Genomic DNA, 16,888 nt, shown 5'->3' with positions numbered 1-16,888 from the left:
TCATTGCAGAAACAAGATGTTCAATATTTTTCTTTTTTTTTTTTAATTTTAGAGACGACATAGGAAGGGGAGAGAAAGAAACATGGATTTGTTGTTCCACTCATCTGTGTCCTGACTGGGGATCAAATCGCTATCCTTGGTGTAGCGAGACAATGCTCTAACCAACTCAGCTACCCTGCCAGGGCAACATGACATGAATTTGAAAGCAGGAAGAATTTTCACAGAGGCAATAGGGGACAAACAAGAACATCCTAAAGGAGACCAAGTTTGTGAAACCCAAATTTATTTCTATTTAAAAATGCTCAAGAAACTTTAAAAAGGCCCAAAAGCCCAAAGGCGTCCAGGTTTAATTTCATATCATCCTGACTTGGCGTACTTCCGTTTCTCCTTTTGTGAGGCATCGATTTGATCCTTGTTAATGAGACACCTCGGCAATTCTAGTTGGATTGTGCTGACATCTTGTGACTCCCGGTATCTGTCATAAGTGGCCATCAGGTTATGAACAATGAGAAACGTAAGACCAGAAATAATCATGAGACGTCTGCAGATTTTACTTGAATATCCTTTCTGAATTATTCTTTGCAACCAGGCCCAGTGATCAATTTGAGTACGACTAATATACCTAAGAAGGTGGCAGGAAAATGGCAAGTATTACATGATCTTAGAGCAGTTAACGCTACTATGCATCCCATGGGAGCTTTACAGCCTGGACTCCCAGCGCCTTTGCAAATCCCGCTAGATTGGTCTCTTATAGTAGTAGAGCTTAAGGATTGTTTTTTCACCATTCCCTTGGCACCTCAAGATAAAGATTGGCATTTTTAGTGCCATCTATTAATAATATAGAACCCATGAAAAGATATCAATGGAAGGTTTTGCCTCAAGGAATGGCCAATAGCCCCACCTTGTGTCAAAAATATTTAGCTCAAGCTGTTCAGCCTTTAAGGGCCAAATATTCCCGATGTTACATTATTCATTACTTGGATAACTTGCTCTTAGCAAGTCCACGGGAAGAGCAGACTTTGGCAATGTTTTCCTAATTAGAAAAGAAACTCCCTAAATGGGGCTTTAAAATTGCTCCAGAAAAGGTACAGAAAGAGATGCCTTTCAAGTATCTGGGAACCGTAATTGAAAACCAATGTATTAGGCCTCAAAAGTTGGAAATACGAAAAGGTTGCCTTAAAACTTTAAATAACTTTCAGAAATTATTAGGGGACATTAACTGGTTAAGACCTTATCTGAAAAATCGCAATGGGAGAAATGACAAATTTATTTAATATACTTAGAGGTGACTCTAATCTTACACCGAATATTAACAGATGAAGCTAGGAAAGAGTTGCTAAGAATTGAACACACAATCTCCTCAACCCAAGTAGCATGGGTACAGCCTGAATTGCCTTTATTGGGACAGATTAACCCTACTGCAAATAGTCCCACTGGAGTCATCTTCCAAAATAAAAACTCTCCTGCTATTATTGAATGGGTCCACCTAGGGCACCTGTCCTCTAAAACTGCAGTTACATATGTAGAACTGATGGCTCAGTTCAGGGGTGGGCAAACTTTTTGACTCAAGGGCCACAATGGGTTCTTAAACTGGACCGGAGGGCCGGAACAAAAGCAAGGATGGAGTGTTTGTGTGAACTAATATAAATTCAAAGTAAACATCATTACATAAAAGGGTACAGTCTTTTTTTTTTTTAGTTTTATTCATTTCAAATGGGCCGTAGTTTGCCCACGGCTGGCTCAGTTGATATCTCAGCTTAGAAATCACTGCAGGCAGCTTAGAGAAGAACCCCAGTGCATCTGTCTTGCCCTCACTGGGAAACAATTAGAAATGTTATTTCAAACTGATTTAAATTGGCCAATTGGACTAAGTGGATATTCAGGGGAACTTAGTTGTCACCTATTAAAAGACAAATTACTACAATTTCTATATTATATCCCTATTATTATACCCAAAAATACTAGGCAGGAACCTATTCCTGGAGCATTAACTGTTTTTACTGATGGATCATCTAATGGGAAAGCCGCCTATCATGCAATGAATTCAGACCGAATCATACTGACCAGTCATACTTCTGAACAAAGAATTGAATTAGAAGCTATTAAGGCTGCATTGCAGGATTTCCAAGAGCCTCTTAATATTATCTCTGACTCTTCTTACACTGCGGGCCTAGTGAATAGAATTGAAACTGCTCAGTTAAAATGGCTCAGTGGCCAAAGTTTATTTTTACTATTTAAACAAGTTCAGATTGTACAACAGAGACAATATCCTTTTTATATCACTCACATCAGGGCTCACAGTATATTACCTGGCCCACTCACAAAAGGAAATGCACGTGCTCATCAGTTGGTTGCTTTATTAAAACAGGCCTCAGAATCTCATCAGCTTTTACATCAGCCTGCCAAAATGTTGTCCAAACAATTCTCAATCACTTGAAGCAGGCAAAACAGATTATTAAGGAATGTTGCACTTGCATGTTACATCTGCCTCAAGGGCCTAACACAGGAATTAACCCTAGAGGATTAATAAGGGACCATAACTGGCAAATGGATATGACACACTATACTCCCTTTGGACGCCTTGGAGCATTGCATGTCTCTGTAGACACCTTTTCAAAAGTCCTCTGGGCTACTGCATCTACAGGGGAAACGGCAAGACAGGTTACTAATCATTGCCTAGCTGCTTTTGCCATGATGGGAATTCCAAAAATTATTAAAACTGACAATGGACCCACGTACACAAGCTGTCATTTCCAGCAATTTTGTAAAAAGTGGAAAATTCAGGACATTACAGGAATACCGTATAATTCACAGGGACAGGCAATTACAGCGCACCAACACCAAAGGCTAAAATCCCAAATTGAAAAACAGAAAAGGGGGATTATGGAGAAGTAGCCTTTAAGTAGTCTATACCACGCCTTAATCACTTTAAATTTTTCCACTTGTGATACGGATGGGAAGGCATCCATGGAAATACACTGGTGTTAGAATAAGCCAAAAGAAAATGGTCTGGATAAATCAGTGGTTCTCAACCATCTGGGTCTTTAAATACAGTTCCTGTGATCATGTGACCCAACCATAAAATTATTTTCGTTGCTACTTCATAACTGTAATGTTGCTACTGTTATGAATCGTAATGTAAATATCTGATATGCAGGATGGTCTTAGGCGACCCCTGTGAAAGGGTCGTTCGACGCAAGGGGTCGCAACCCACAGGTTGAGAACCACTGGGATAAATGGAAAGATCCTGAGTCTGGTTTATGGAAGGGCCCCAACCCCCTTTTAACATTTTGTTGAGGGTATGCTTGTATATATTTCCAAAAAATTTCTCCAAGCCTGTGTGGATTCCCGCAAGAAATATTAAAATTCAACATGGATCCGAGGGAGGACCTGACCAGGTTAATGAGGACCTTGCACCTGGAGCCACACCTTACAGACAATCGCCTACCCCAGTGGCAGACAGCAGCAGCCCCAAGCAACCCACTGAAGATTAGGAGTGGGAGGAGGATGAAGCTGATGGCGAACAGCCCAGAGATCACCTGAAAGCTGAGCAAATTTGTGAGGAGACCAGAACCCTGAGAACGTCTTTCTTGCCATGCTAGCAGTAATCAACTGTGCAGTAATACTGCCAGGAGCAAATGGGGAAGTATTTTGGACTTATGTTCCTGACCCACCATGGGTAAGACCCCTTACGTGGACTGATCCCCTGCCTAATGTAGTCACCAATAATACCAAACGCCTTGGTCACCCAGGAGGGGTGGGGGAAAGAAGTATATGGGCAAAGTATAATTATACGGGTGTCGCCACCCAGCTTCCCTTTTGTATGACACAGAATGAAACCGCTGCTCCTTTGTGTATAAATTAAAAGAGAGGCTTCTGGCTCGTATGGACACCAAAGAAGCGTGAGACAAAAGCCCAAATACATCTACTATCACTACTTGCTCTGGGGAGAGCTGCAGAAAATGTAGCTTTACTAAGACACCCGCCACTAAGCCATTATGTAAAAAGTCTTATGAATGGCACCCCACCAAGGAAGAAATTAATTGGCAAGACTGAATTATTATTTCTTGTCTCTGTCATTTGCGCGAGGCCCTTCTCCAGATCCTGAGCCCTGAACCACGCTAAACATGGTCCACACAGGCCTCCTGGTTTTCTCAGAAATAATATGAGTTTTGAAAAATTTAAAGTATTTTTATTTTACTATGTTAAGGTTTTTATTATTTTATTTTTATATATTTTTAAATTTTTAAATATAATTTTTATTAAATGCAGAGAGGAAGGGAGAGGGAGAGAGAGATAGAAACATCAATGGTGAGAGGGAATCATGGACCCCTGCCTCCTGCATACCTCACACTGGGGATGGAGCCCTCAACCAGGGCATGTGCCCTGACCAGGAATGGAACCTTGACCTGGTTCATAGTTCTATGCTCAACCACTGAGCTGTGCAATCTAGGCAGGTTTTTTTGTTGTTGTTTTAAATTCTTTATTAGTTAAGGTATTACAAATGTGTTCTCATTCCCCCCATTAACCCCCAACCTCCCTCTCCCACACTCATGCTCTCATACCCCTGTTGTCCATGTCCATTGGTTTGGCTTATATGCGTGCATACAAGTCCTTCGGTAGATCTCTTCCCCTTACCCCCTCCCTCCCCTACTTTCCTTCTGGGGATTGATAGTCCGATCTCTGTTTCTCTGTTTGGATCTGTCCCTGTTCATCAGTCTATGTTGTTCTCTATAATCCACAAATGAGTGCGATCATGTGGTATTTATCTTTCTCTGACTGGCTTATTTCACTTAGCATAATGCTCTCCAGTTCCATCCATACTGTTGCAAAAGGCAAGAGTTCCTTCTTTTTTACAGCAGCATAGTATTCCATTGTGTAGATGTACCACAGTTTTTTATTATTTATTTATTTATTTATTTATTTTTAAATATATTTTTTATTGATTTTTTACAGAGAGGAAGGGAGAGAGATAGAGTTAGAAACATCGATGAGAGAGAAACATTGATCAGCTGCCTCCTGCACATCTCCCACTGGGGATGTGCCCACAACCCAGGTACATGCCCTTGACCGGAATCGAACCTGGGACCCTTCAGTCCGCAGGCCAACGCTCTCCACTGAGCCAAACCGGTTTCGGCTACCACGGTTTTTTAATCCACTCATCTGCTGATGGGCACTTAGGCTGTTTACAAATCTTAGCTATGGTAAATTGTGCTGCTGTGAACATAGAGGTGCATATATACTTTCTGATTGGTGTTTCTGGTTTCTTGGGATATATTCCTAGAAGTGGGAACACTGGGTCAAATGGGAGTTCCATTTTTAGTTTTTTGAGGAAGCTCCATACTGTTCTCCACAGTGGCTGCACCAGTCTGCATTCCCACCAGCAGTGCAGAAGGGTTCCTTTTTCTCCACATCCTCTCCAACACTTGTTGTTTGTTGATTTGTTGATGATAGCCATTCTGACAGGTGTGAGGTGATACCGCATTGTCGTTTTGATTTGCATCTCTTGTATAATTAGTGACTTTGAGCATGTTTTCATAAGTCTTTTGGCCTTCTGTATGTCCTCTTTAGAGAAGTGTCTATCTAGGTCCATTGCCCATTTTTTTACTGGATTGTTTATCTTACTATTGCTAAGTTTCATGAGTTCCCTTAAATGTTGGAGATTAAACCCTTATCGGTGATATCATTGGCAAATATGTTCTCCCATGTAGTCGGTCTTCTTGTTGTTTTGCTGATGGTTTCCTTTGCTGTGCAAAAGCTTTTTATTTTGATGTAATCCCATTTGTTTATTTTCTCTTTAGTTTCCATTGCCCTAGGAGCATTATCAGAGAAGAAATTTCTTCGGCATATGTTTGCGATTTCGCTGCCTGTGGATTCCTCTATTACTTTTATGGTTTCCCGTCTTATGTTTAAGTCCTTTATCCATTTTGAGTTTATTTTTGTGTATGGTGTGAGTTGGTGGTCTAGTTTCATCTTTTTGCATGTATCTGTCCAATTTTCCCAACACCATTTATTGAAGAGACTGTCTTGACTCCATTGTATGCTCTTGTCTCCTTTGTCAAATATTAATTGGGCATAGTGGTTTGGGTCGATTTCTGGGGCCTCTATTCTATTCCATTGATCTATATGTCTGTTCTTGTGCCAGTACCAAGCTGTTTTAAGAAAAGTGGCTTTGTAATATACAGTTTGATATCTGGTATTGAGATCCAACCTACTTTGTTCTTCTTTCTCGGGATTGCTGCAGCTATTCCAGGTCTTTTTTTATACCCAATGAATTTTTGGAACATTCATTCTAGATCTGTGAAATATGCTATTGGTAATTCAATGGGTATTGCATTGAATCTATAGATTGCTTTGGGTAGTATGGACATTTTGGTGATGTTGATTCTACCAATTCATGAACACGGTATGTTCTTTGATCTGTTTATGTCTTCCTCTCTCTTTTTTCAGTGTCCTGTAGTTTTTCGCATAAAAGTCTTTTTAAAAAAAAATATATTTTATTGATTTTCCACAGAGAGGAAAGGAGAGAGACAGAGAGTCAGAAACATCGATGAGAGAGAAACATCGATCAGCCGCCTCCTGCACATCCACCACCAGGGATATGCCCGCAACTCAGGTACATGCCCGTGACCAGAATCGAACCGGGGACCTCTCAGTCCACAGGCCGACGCTCTATCCACTGAGCCAAACTGGTTTTGGCGCATATAAGTCTTTTACCTCCTTAGATAAGTTTATTCCTAGGTATCTTAATATTTTTGGTGCAATGGTAAATGGGATTGCTTTTTTAGTCTCCCTTTCTTTAAGTTCACTATTAGTGTAAAGAAATGCCTTAGATTTCTTGGCATTAATTTGGTATTCTGCTACATTGCCGAATTCATTTATTAAGTCTAATAATTTTTTGATGGAGTCTTTAGGGTTTTCTATGTACAATATCATGTCATCTGCAAATAAGGACAGTTTTACTTCTTCTTTTTCAATTTGGATGCCTTTTCTTTCTTCTTCTTGTCTAATTGCAATGGCTAATACTTTCAGTACTATGTTGAACAGGAGTGGTGAGAGCAGGCATCCCTGTCTTGTTCCTGTTCTCAGGGGAAATGGTTTTAGTTTTTGCCCATTGATTATGATGTTGGCTGTGGGTTTGTCATAGATGGCTTTTATTATGTTGAGGTATGATCCTTCTATTCCTACCTTGCTGAGAGTTTTTATCAAGAAAGGGTGTTGAATTTTGTCGAAAGTTTTTTCTGCATCAATTGATATGACTATGTGGTTTTTATCTCTCAATTTGTTTATGTGATGAATCACGTTTATTGATTTGTGGATATTGTACCATCCTTGCATCCCTGGGATGAATCCTACTTGGTCATGGTGTATGATCTTTCTGATGTATTGTTGGATCCGATTTGCTAGAATTTTGTTGAGTATTTTGGCATCTTTGTTCATGAGGGATATTGGCCTATAATTCTCTTTCATTTAGGCAGGTTTTATTATTTTAAATAAATGCTTATGCTGAGATAGATTGAAAGTTTGGGAGATCCATTGCTATTGGACAAAAAACAAACAAACAAACAAAAAAACCCGAAGCTCCCAGGACTCAGCTTACTCCCACTCAAATCTACCCACTACACAGAGAATTCCCTGCTGTTTGTTTATAGGTGAAATCTTTTTCAATGAAACATACTTCATATTAGATGTTCACTAACATATTGTGGTAAAAATTATTGTGGTTATAGAGGGAGATTTCACTATTGGATATTTTTTAAAAAATATATTTTATTGATTTTTTACAGAGAGGAAGGGAGAGGGAAAGAGAGTTAGATACATCAGCTGCCTCCTGCACACCCCCTACTGGGGATGTGCCTGCAACCAAGGTACATGCCCTTGACTGGAATCGAACCCGGGACCCTTTAGTCCGCAGGCCGACGCTCTATCCACTGAGCAAACCAGTCAGGGCGCACTATTGGATATTTGATCAATGGTTGTACTCTTTTATGGGCTTACAGTATAGAGAATATACCACCATACAAAATGATTCCTTTCTTGTTTATTTTTGGCTCCTGATTGTGCCCCATTATGGGCTCGAACTCGCAATCCTGGCACATTGGGGTGGCACTCCAGCCAGCAAAGTTACTCCTTGGCCAGGACAACATTAATGAATCTTTTTGTTGTTGTGAATCCTCACCTGAGGCTATTTTTCAATTGAATTTTAGAAAGAGTGAAAGGAAGGGGGACAGACACGGAGAGAGAAACATCAGTGTGAGAGTGACACATCGATTCGTAGCCTCCTGCACGGGCCAAGAGTTCAGCCTGCAAGGTAGGTACGTCCCCTTTACCAGTTTCAAAGCCAGGATCCTCAGTCCATGAGCCAATGATGTATCCACTTAGTGACACCAGAATTAATGATTCTTGAGCTAAAAATATGTCCCAGTGTCTTCTTCAGTGTATATATTTGACAGGCTTGTTATGCATACGTGACAGATCACTGAGAAATAGAAAAGAAAGCAAAAATAGGGGATTCAGGAGGGAGGAGGCAACAAAATAGGTTATAATTGTAGGAAGTTAACTTTCTTAGTGGATGAGCATTGACCTATAAGCCAGGAGGTCGGGTTAGATTCCTCGTCAGGGCACATGCTGGGGTTTCCCCTTCAATCACCAATAGGAATCAGTGGAATATTGATCCTCTCTCATCATTGATGTTTTTTCTCTCTCCCTTCCTCTCCAAAATCAATACAATATTCTAAAAAGTAAATGTAGTTTCTCTTTAAAATCCTTATCCAAGGATATTTATTATTTCCATTTATCTTAGAGAGAGTGGGAGGGATAGTGGGTAGAGAGGTAGAGAGAGAAGCATTGATATGAGAGAGATACATCAATTAATTGCCTCCCTCAGGCACACAGGGCAGGGTGGAGAGCAAACCTTTCACTCAGGTACCAGACCCGACTGGGAATCAAATCTGTGATCTTCTGGTGGGAGGGATGACCCTCTAACCTACTGAGCTACACCTGCTGAGCTGTAGATTCTCTTTGAAGGGACATATAATAAATTTGAAGTTACCTTATATGAGACTAGAGGCCCGGTGCACAAAAATTAGTGCACTCGGGGGGAGGGGGGGGCCCTCAGCCCGGCCTGTGCCCTCTCGCAGTCTGGGACCCCTCGAGAGATAACGACCTGCTGGCTTAGGCCTGCTCCTGGGTGGCAGAGGGCAGGCCCAATCCCTAGGTGCAGCCCCTGGTCGGGCTCAGAGCAGGGCCGATTGAGGAGTTGGGGTGCCGCCCCCTGTCATGCACGGAGCAGGTCGGATTGGGAGGTTGCGATGCCACCCTCAGTCACGCCCAGGGTAGGGCCAATTGGGTTGGGGCACCATTCCCTGTCACACTCAAGGCAGGGTCGATGGGGAGGTTGCGGCGCCACCCCCTGTCACGCACAGAGCAGGGCCAATCGGGGTTGGGGCGCTGCCCCCATCACACACAGAGCAGGGCCCATCAGGGGGTTGGGGCACCGTCCTCTATCACCCACAGAGCAGGGCCCATCAGGGGGTTGGGGCGCCGCCACTCTCACACTCAGGGCAGGGCCGATGGGGAGGTTATGGCTCTACCCCATCACACACAGTGCAGGGCCCGTCAGGGGGTGGTGTTGGGGAGCTCCCCCCTATCAGGCACAGAGCAGGGCTGCTCAGGGGGTTGGGGCCCCGCCCCCTGTCACACACAGAGCCGCAGGGCGATCAGGGGGTTTGGGCGCTGCCCCCTGTCACGCTGATCCCGGTGCCGGGAGGCATATTACCCTTTTACTATATAGGGTAGAGGCCTGGTGCATGGGTGGGGCCGGCTGGTTTGCCCTGAAGGGTGTCCTGGATCAAGGTGGGGGTCCCCACTGGGGGGCCTGGCCAGTCTGGGTGAGGGGCTGAGGGCTGTTTACAGGCTGGGAGTGACTGAAGTTCCCAACCGCTCCTTTTTTTCTTTTCTTTTTTTTTATTCTGGGCCAGCTTTACTTTGAGGCTTGGCTCCAGCTCTTAGGCCTCCGCGGGGCTGAAAGTAGGTTTCTGGCCTTTGCTTACAATGTTGTGAATCTGCTGGCTGAAGTCCGGCGGTATTTGTTACAATGTTTCTTTAACTGCAGGCTCAGAGGCCTGCAGCCGCAGGCGGGAAACGTTGGTTTCCTCCAACGATCCTCCCTCACTGAGGCAAGCAAGCCTCATGTTACTTTCAAGCTACCTGGCTGCCGGCCGCCATCTTGGCTGGCAGTTAATTTGCATATCTCGCTGATTAGCCAATGAAAAGGGTAGCGGTCGTATGCCAATTACCATGTTTCTCTTTTATTAGTGTAGATATGACTGACAAATATGTCACCATGTAAGGAAGTTTATCTCAAAGGTCTTTCTAACCCTGTTCGTTTGGCTCATTTGTTTGCCTGTAGTGCCCTCCACCAAAAGGTTGCAGGTTTGATTCCTGGACTTGGGGGTATGATTCCAGAGCTGCTCAGGGCAATTTCGGGAAGCAACCAATGGATGTTTGTCTTGCACATGGATGTTTCTCTCCATCTCTGCCTTCCTCTGTAAATTCAATTTTTTTAAAAAAACTTTAAAAATATTTTCAAAACAAGGTATTTTCCAGCTCCCTGGGGCCCCAGACAGCTGCCCTGCCAGGAGAAGGCACCTGTGTGTATGAGCCTAAGTGAAAGCAGTGCAGAAGGGCTCAGCCACCCCGGAGTTATGTGCAATGATGAATGTTGGTTGATTTCAGCCACTAAACTTTGGGCATTTTATTCCACAACAAAGACTAGTTGTAAGAGAAAAGAGTTCCTGAGATTGAGGTGCTCAGTAATAAAAACCTAATGTGTGTGACATGGCTTTGGGACTGGCTAGTGGATAGATGCTGGAAGGAGGCTGTTAGTAGACACTGCAAGCGAGGAAACTAGGATTGAGGTCTGGAAGCACGGGAAATGATGTGTTTTTTTGTTTTGTTTTGTTTGGGGAAATCATGTTTTGATCTAGTGAAAAAGTTCACAAAACTTTTTCCAATACACATGAAGCAGAAAAACCACCTAGGCAACCCATAGACCAGGGGTCCTCATACTTTGTAAACAGGGGGCTAGTTCACTGTCCCTCAGACTGTTGGAGGGCTGGACTATAGTTAAAAAAAAACTATGAACAAATTCCTATGCACACTGCACATATCTTATTTTGAAGTAAAAAAACAAAACGGGAACAAATTTGTATTGTATACAAATACAATATTTGTATTTGCATGTGGCCCGCGGGCCATCGTTGGAGGACCCTTGCCGTAAACTCTTAAGAAATATTGAATATTGTTGCATTAAGAGAATCAGTTTTGGGTGGTTTTACATAACAAATAATGAACTTGAGACGCAGACTGTTACGGACTGAATTGTGTCCCCTCAAAATCAATTTTTTGAAGGCCTAACCCCCAATATGTCTGTATTCGGAGATAGGGGGCTTAGGGAGGTCATTAAGGTTATATGAGGTCACAAGAGTGGGGTCCTAATCTGATAGAAGTGGGGTCCTCATAAAAGGAGATAGAATAACCTGTCTGTACATATTCTTGGATTTTTATATAGATAACTAGAGGCCCGGTGCACAAAAATTTGTGCACTGGCACGGGGGCGGGGTTGGGGGGTCCTCAGCCCGACCTGTGCCCTCTCACAGTCTGGGACCCCTCGGGAGATAACCAGCTGCTGGCTTAGGCCCACTCCCCGGGTGGCAGATGGCAGGCCCGATCCCGTGGTGACTGCGCCGCTTCCCTGGGTCGCAGACGGCAGGCCTGGATGGCATCAGGGCAGGCAGCGGATCACACTGCCGCCCGCCCCACCGCCCTGGGTCGCACACGGCAGGCCCAGATGGCGGCGGTCGGGCGGTGGATTGCACTGTCCCACCCCGCCTGCAGTATGCAAATTTAACGACCATCTTTCTTCGGTTAATTTGCATACTCATCTGATTACCTGATGGGCTTAGTGAAGGTATGGTCAATTAGCATCTTTGTCTTTTATTAGTGTAGATATTATCAAAAAAAGGATAGTTCAATATCTTTTTTTGAACTAAGTTGGCAATGTTTATTTCTGATGTGTCTATTTAATTTTGGAATAGGTATTACATTCAAATGCTGCCTGAAATAATAAAAGGTGTGTAGTGAAAAAACAGTATTTAAGGTAATTTAATTCAAGTGTCGGGCACAACATTTGATTTAGTAATGCAGTTTACCTCAATTTTCTTTAAAAGATTTATTTTTCAGCAATGCTATTGTCCTAAATGATCACACATCTTAGTCATCCAATCTCATATCCCAGGTCGTGTTCCTACGAAAGGCTCTGGAACTCAGCCATGTTGAGTCTTGGTCTCCCTGGGGAATGAGGAAGGGAGCAGGACAGGCTGCTGGTGTGAGTATGAAAGTGCCTATCTTATCCAGGGAGAGTTTTGTTTCACCTTCTAGTTCTTCATCCTCACACAGACCATTGCAACTCTTTGTTTAATTAAAGTACTTACATGAATTCCAATTGCAGTCATGTTCCTGGGTTCAAGCCCCTCCCCACCTCCAACCTCTCCCTGAGATCCCAGTTCCTTCCTACAGACTTGCTTCAGCCTCACTACCAACATCTGCCTGCATGGCCCAGGGGAAGGTGGGGGCAAATTAACTGCTGGCATTCTCCTCCATTCCATTGGTGTATGTATATGTGCTAATTCAAGATCCCAACCACTTGGTTACTTTTGCTTTCTAAAATGTTTTTAGGGTAAAAAAGTGAATCTTCCAACTTTTCTATATTAGAAATATTTTGGCTGTCCCACATCTCTTGGCTGTCCACAGACAAAATTGCCTTGGAATTTTGATAGGTAATCTATTTATTCTGTAGAACAGGGAATATTAAGGAATTTCTCAATTTATTTGTATCTGCTTTCTGTAGCATTGTTGTGTCATTTTCAGCGTAGAAGTCTTTAACTGTCTTTGTAGAATGGCTTGGTCTTTATGTGTTTGTCTGTTAGTTATATGTGGTGTGTTTTCTGGCTCTGGGTGGCAATACTGAGGGTTGATATTTTATTGGCCTAAAGTGACTAATACTTATGTAGGTTAAACATAATCCTCTGGTCTAATTTACTCTTTATTACTTACTGTATAGTAAATAAAGTTTCATAAAACTCTAGGGCAGGGGGCCAATTCACTGTCCCTCAGACCATTGGAGGGCCGGACTATAGTTTTAAAAAAAAACTATGAACAAATTCCTATGCACACTGCACATATCTTATTTTAAAGTAAAAAAACAAAACGGGAACAAATACAATATTTGTATTTGCATGTGGCCTGTGGGCCGTAGTTTGAGGATCCCTGCTCTAGGGAATATCTATATTCATGACAATATTCGAAAATGGACCTGGAGAGTATTATACTAAGTGAAATAAGCCAGTCAGAGAAAGACAAATACCATATGATTACACTTATATGTGGAATCCAATGAAAAAAATAAACTAGAAACAGAAAAAAAAAAATTGGTCATATCTACAAATACAGCCCTGTTTATTCTGAGTATCATTTCTGTGTTTTTTGTGTGTCTTCTCCTAGATGGGTTTTACCAGAGATTAGTTTTCATTACATTTTCAAGGAGCTCAATTTTGGTTTTATTGATTTTATTGTTTCCTTGATTTTTACATTTGTTTTAAATAATAAAACTTTAGGTACTCTCACAAATTTGTATATATTTTTATAGTCATTTAGTAACAAGTATGTTATAATTTCCCTCATGAGTTATTTAGAAATGCATTTTAAATTTCCCCCCAAAATTAAAAAATGGTGATGAGACTAAGTAAACTGATAATACTTATTCTTCTTTTTTTAAAAAAAATATATTTTATTGATTTTTTACAGAGAGGAAGGGAGAGAGAGAGTTAGAAACATCGATGAGAGAGAAACATTGATCAGCTTCCTCCTGCACATCCCCCACCGGGGAAGTGCCTGCAACCCAGGTACATGCCCTTGACCGGAATTGAACCTGGGACCCTTCAGTCCGCAGGCCGACGCTCTATCCGCTGAGCCAAACCGGCTTTGGCAGTTATTATTCTTATAACTGTTTTAAATATTGTTGATTTTTGAATTATTTTGTTTCCCAAATATAAGGAATACTAACAGGAGACGTTGTACATTATTGTCAATGGCCCATTATCTAGATTATAGGGACTACTAAATTAAAGACATGCATTTCAAAATGCACTCCCAGAACACAAAAGCTTCAAAGACCACAAACAGAACATTTTTATCCCTGGAAAAATATCTGAATAACACTATCTCCCCCACAGTGTTGGATGGGATCTTATCTCATCAGGGGCCTAACCATGAATGGATATCTGGGTCTGTCTCTGACACCCCCATCCACCTGCTTCCCTAACTCAAGCTGCCTCTCCCTTCAGATGGGGAGACAGGGAGGGGCTGAGAGAGCAGGATGCCCTTCCCCTCCCCCCTCCTCACTGAGGGTTTAAGGATCCAGGTTAATCGCAGGCAGAAAGTTTCTGGTTTCAAACCCGACCAGCCCGACTGTTAAGTTCCCTGTAACTTCACTGTGAGAATGTGCTCCCGGCTTGTGAAGATCCTGGGAAAGACCCCTCCCTGGGACACCTGCAGCTGAAGGGCAGACCAGCCAGTAGCTCTCAGCACAGCCTCTGGGAGCTGGGAAACTTCTGTGTGAATTCCAGGTTCCTCCTCCCTCTTCATGCTTTTGCCACAGCTGCCATTTACTCGCTAGCACCCTAATAAAGAAACAGCCCCTCTATCTGGGGTGCCTTGTGCCATCAGAGGGCCCCTGGCCCTTTCCTCCCTTTAAAGAAGTAAAATAAACGCCCTCCCTCTGCTCCTGTCTCTTCTCTCCCTTGTGAATCCTTTTGCAGCCGCGTCACCAGCCAAAACCCTGACAATGACGTGGGAAACTCCCCCAGGAAGGGCTGTCCCTGTGGGAGGAGGTGCGGGGACCCGGGGCTGCCCCCTCGCTCCTGCCCCGCCCTCCCTCCCTCTGTCCCTGCACAGGCCTGGCCGCCGGGCTCGGCCCCGCCCCCATCGCGGAGTCGCTCAGCTCAGGCTCTGGCCCCGCCCACCCCGCAGGGAGGCGCATGCGCAGTTCCTTGCAGACCCGGAACCGGCTGTGGAGGGCAAGATGGCGGCTTCTCCGTGAGGAGGGTGTTTGTCTTTAAAGCTGACGCTCCCCGTCCCCTCCCCGCAGGGAAGGCTGAGGGCGCTGCCGGCGCTGAAGTCCTTGTTGGGGTCCCCGCCCCGGAGCCTCTCTCAGCGGTGAGTCCGCGTCCCGGGAGGCTGCGCGGTGCGGGCGCCACGTTCCTTTGGGAGGAAACTGAGGCCCGGCCCGTGGTCACTCCGCCTGTGGCTGTGGCCACCGCCTGCCGCGAGGTTTTCCTGCTGAAAACCGTTCCCGGGGCCGCCGGTGCTCCCCGCGGGGCTGAGAGTCTGCGTCAGGGGGTTCCCGCCCTTTGCGGCCCTCCCCCTGCCCGGCGCTTCCCGCCCCAAGAGCCCGGATTGCTCCCGACCTGGGGGTCTGCACCCCGCTCCTAGGCCCACCCCCATTTAATAAGGGGTCTGCGTGCCCGGGGAGCCCAGTGTCCTTGGGGTGGGATCAGGGGGAAGAACACGATGTCCCCTGAAGAGGCGACCTGCCCGCAGGGAGGGGCTTTGTGGGCGCGGTGACCGCGGGGGGCGGGGGCCCAGGCTGGGGGGTCAGGAGAGGGAGTGAGAGAGACACGTGGGCGGGAGAAAGGGCAGCGAGGGCTCCACAGAGAGGGGCCCATAGGGGTTTGGGGGGGACTGGACGGCGACGGTAGGAGTGAGGGTGTCACTCGGGAAAGTAGCCTGAGGAGGAAGGAAGTGGAGACACAGGGAGGAGGGGGAGCCCAGAGAGAGGAAGGGGGGCTGAGAGGGAGCGGGTCCTGGGGAGCAGAAGTGGGGGCCTCACAGGAGGAGGCTCTTGAGACAGAGACACTGGTTCAGAGGAGAAGAGTTGGGGGAGCGAGTGCAGGGACAGAAAGGGGGGCTCAGGGATGAGGGAGCAGAGGGAGCAGCACTGAGTCAGCAGCTGTGGGAGCGGACAGAGGGGAACAGGCAGCAGAGGGGCCACGGGCGTGGGGAGGGGCAGACGCAGATGTGGGTGGAGATGGAGCCTCAGAGACCAGGAGAAAGAGCCCCTGAAGGGAAGTAGGTTTCAGGAGTTTCATGGTCCAGGTGTAGGACAGACAGAGAAAAGGGAAAGATCAAGGGACAGGGAAGTGAAATATAGGAAAGGACCACAGTGGGGAAGAAGGGAACAGTGAGACAGAGACAGATCCATAGACAGAAATACATAGTAATGGGAAGGAGGGAAACCCTAATTTCAATGAGAGGGTAGCTGATGGGATGTGGGTGATTAAGTTGTGATCTATCTGCTTGTGTGTTTATATGGTTAAGTTAACAACTGAATTATTTAAACAGATTTGACTGAGAATTATACATTTCCACTTTATAAGGTTTGCCAATTATATGCTTATTTCATTCCATTTGAAACCCTTATTCACACAGAGGGAGAGACTGTTCCTGATGGGCCCCCTGTCATTTCCTGGGATGGCAAGAGGAGTTGACTTGGGACAAGAAATGACTGAGTCTGCCCCCACAGGATGCTTTTTATCAAGAAACTAGGAGTCCAGCCTTGCTGCTGGCCACTCCCTCTCTGGCCATTCAAGCATCCATGCTGCAGCTGATCAGGCCCTCCTCCAGCTCAGGTGCAGGGAGTCCCCTGCCTCCCTGCCCCCAATGCTGTGCCCGGCAACCTCCTCCTGTCCTGTGGACCTGTTAGGGGTCCCAGTTAATTAGCATATTTCTCTATTTTATATACACTTGAGTGACCAGATTATTATGACCA

General features: G+C 44.8%; 1 protein-coding gene across 5 annotated transcripts in view; it reads left to right on the top strand.

Moving 5' to 3' along the window:
- The first annotated feature begins 15,108 nt into the window (after window positions 1-15,108).
- The window catches only part of LOC118649209 (zinc finger protein 724-like), a 52,281-nt gene continuing 50,501 nt past the window's right edge, over window positions 15,109-16,888 (top strand). For all 5 annotated transcript variants that reach the window (XM_036296088.1, XM_036296086.1, XM_036296087.1 and 2 more), the window contains exon 1: window positions 15,109-15,276. The gene's annotated coding sequence lies outside the window, so the exon portion shown is untranslated. The remainder of the gene's footprint in view (window positions 15,277-16,888) is intronic.

The sequence above is a fragment of the Myotis myotis genome, unplaced genomic scaffold (genome assembly GCF_014108235.1).
Source record: "Myotis myotis isolate mMyoMyo1 unplaced genomic scaffold, mMyoMyo1.p scaffold_m19_p_28, whole genome shotgun sequence".
NCBI classification, from domain to species: domain Eukaryota; kingdom Metazoa; phylum Chordata; class Mammalia; order Chiroptera; family Vespertilionidae; genus Myotis; species Myotis myotis.
Note: the sequence above shows the minus strand (reverse complement) of the source record. Positions and strands in the feature narration are given on the sequence as shown.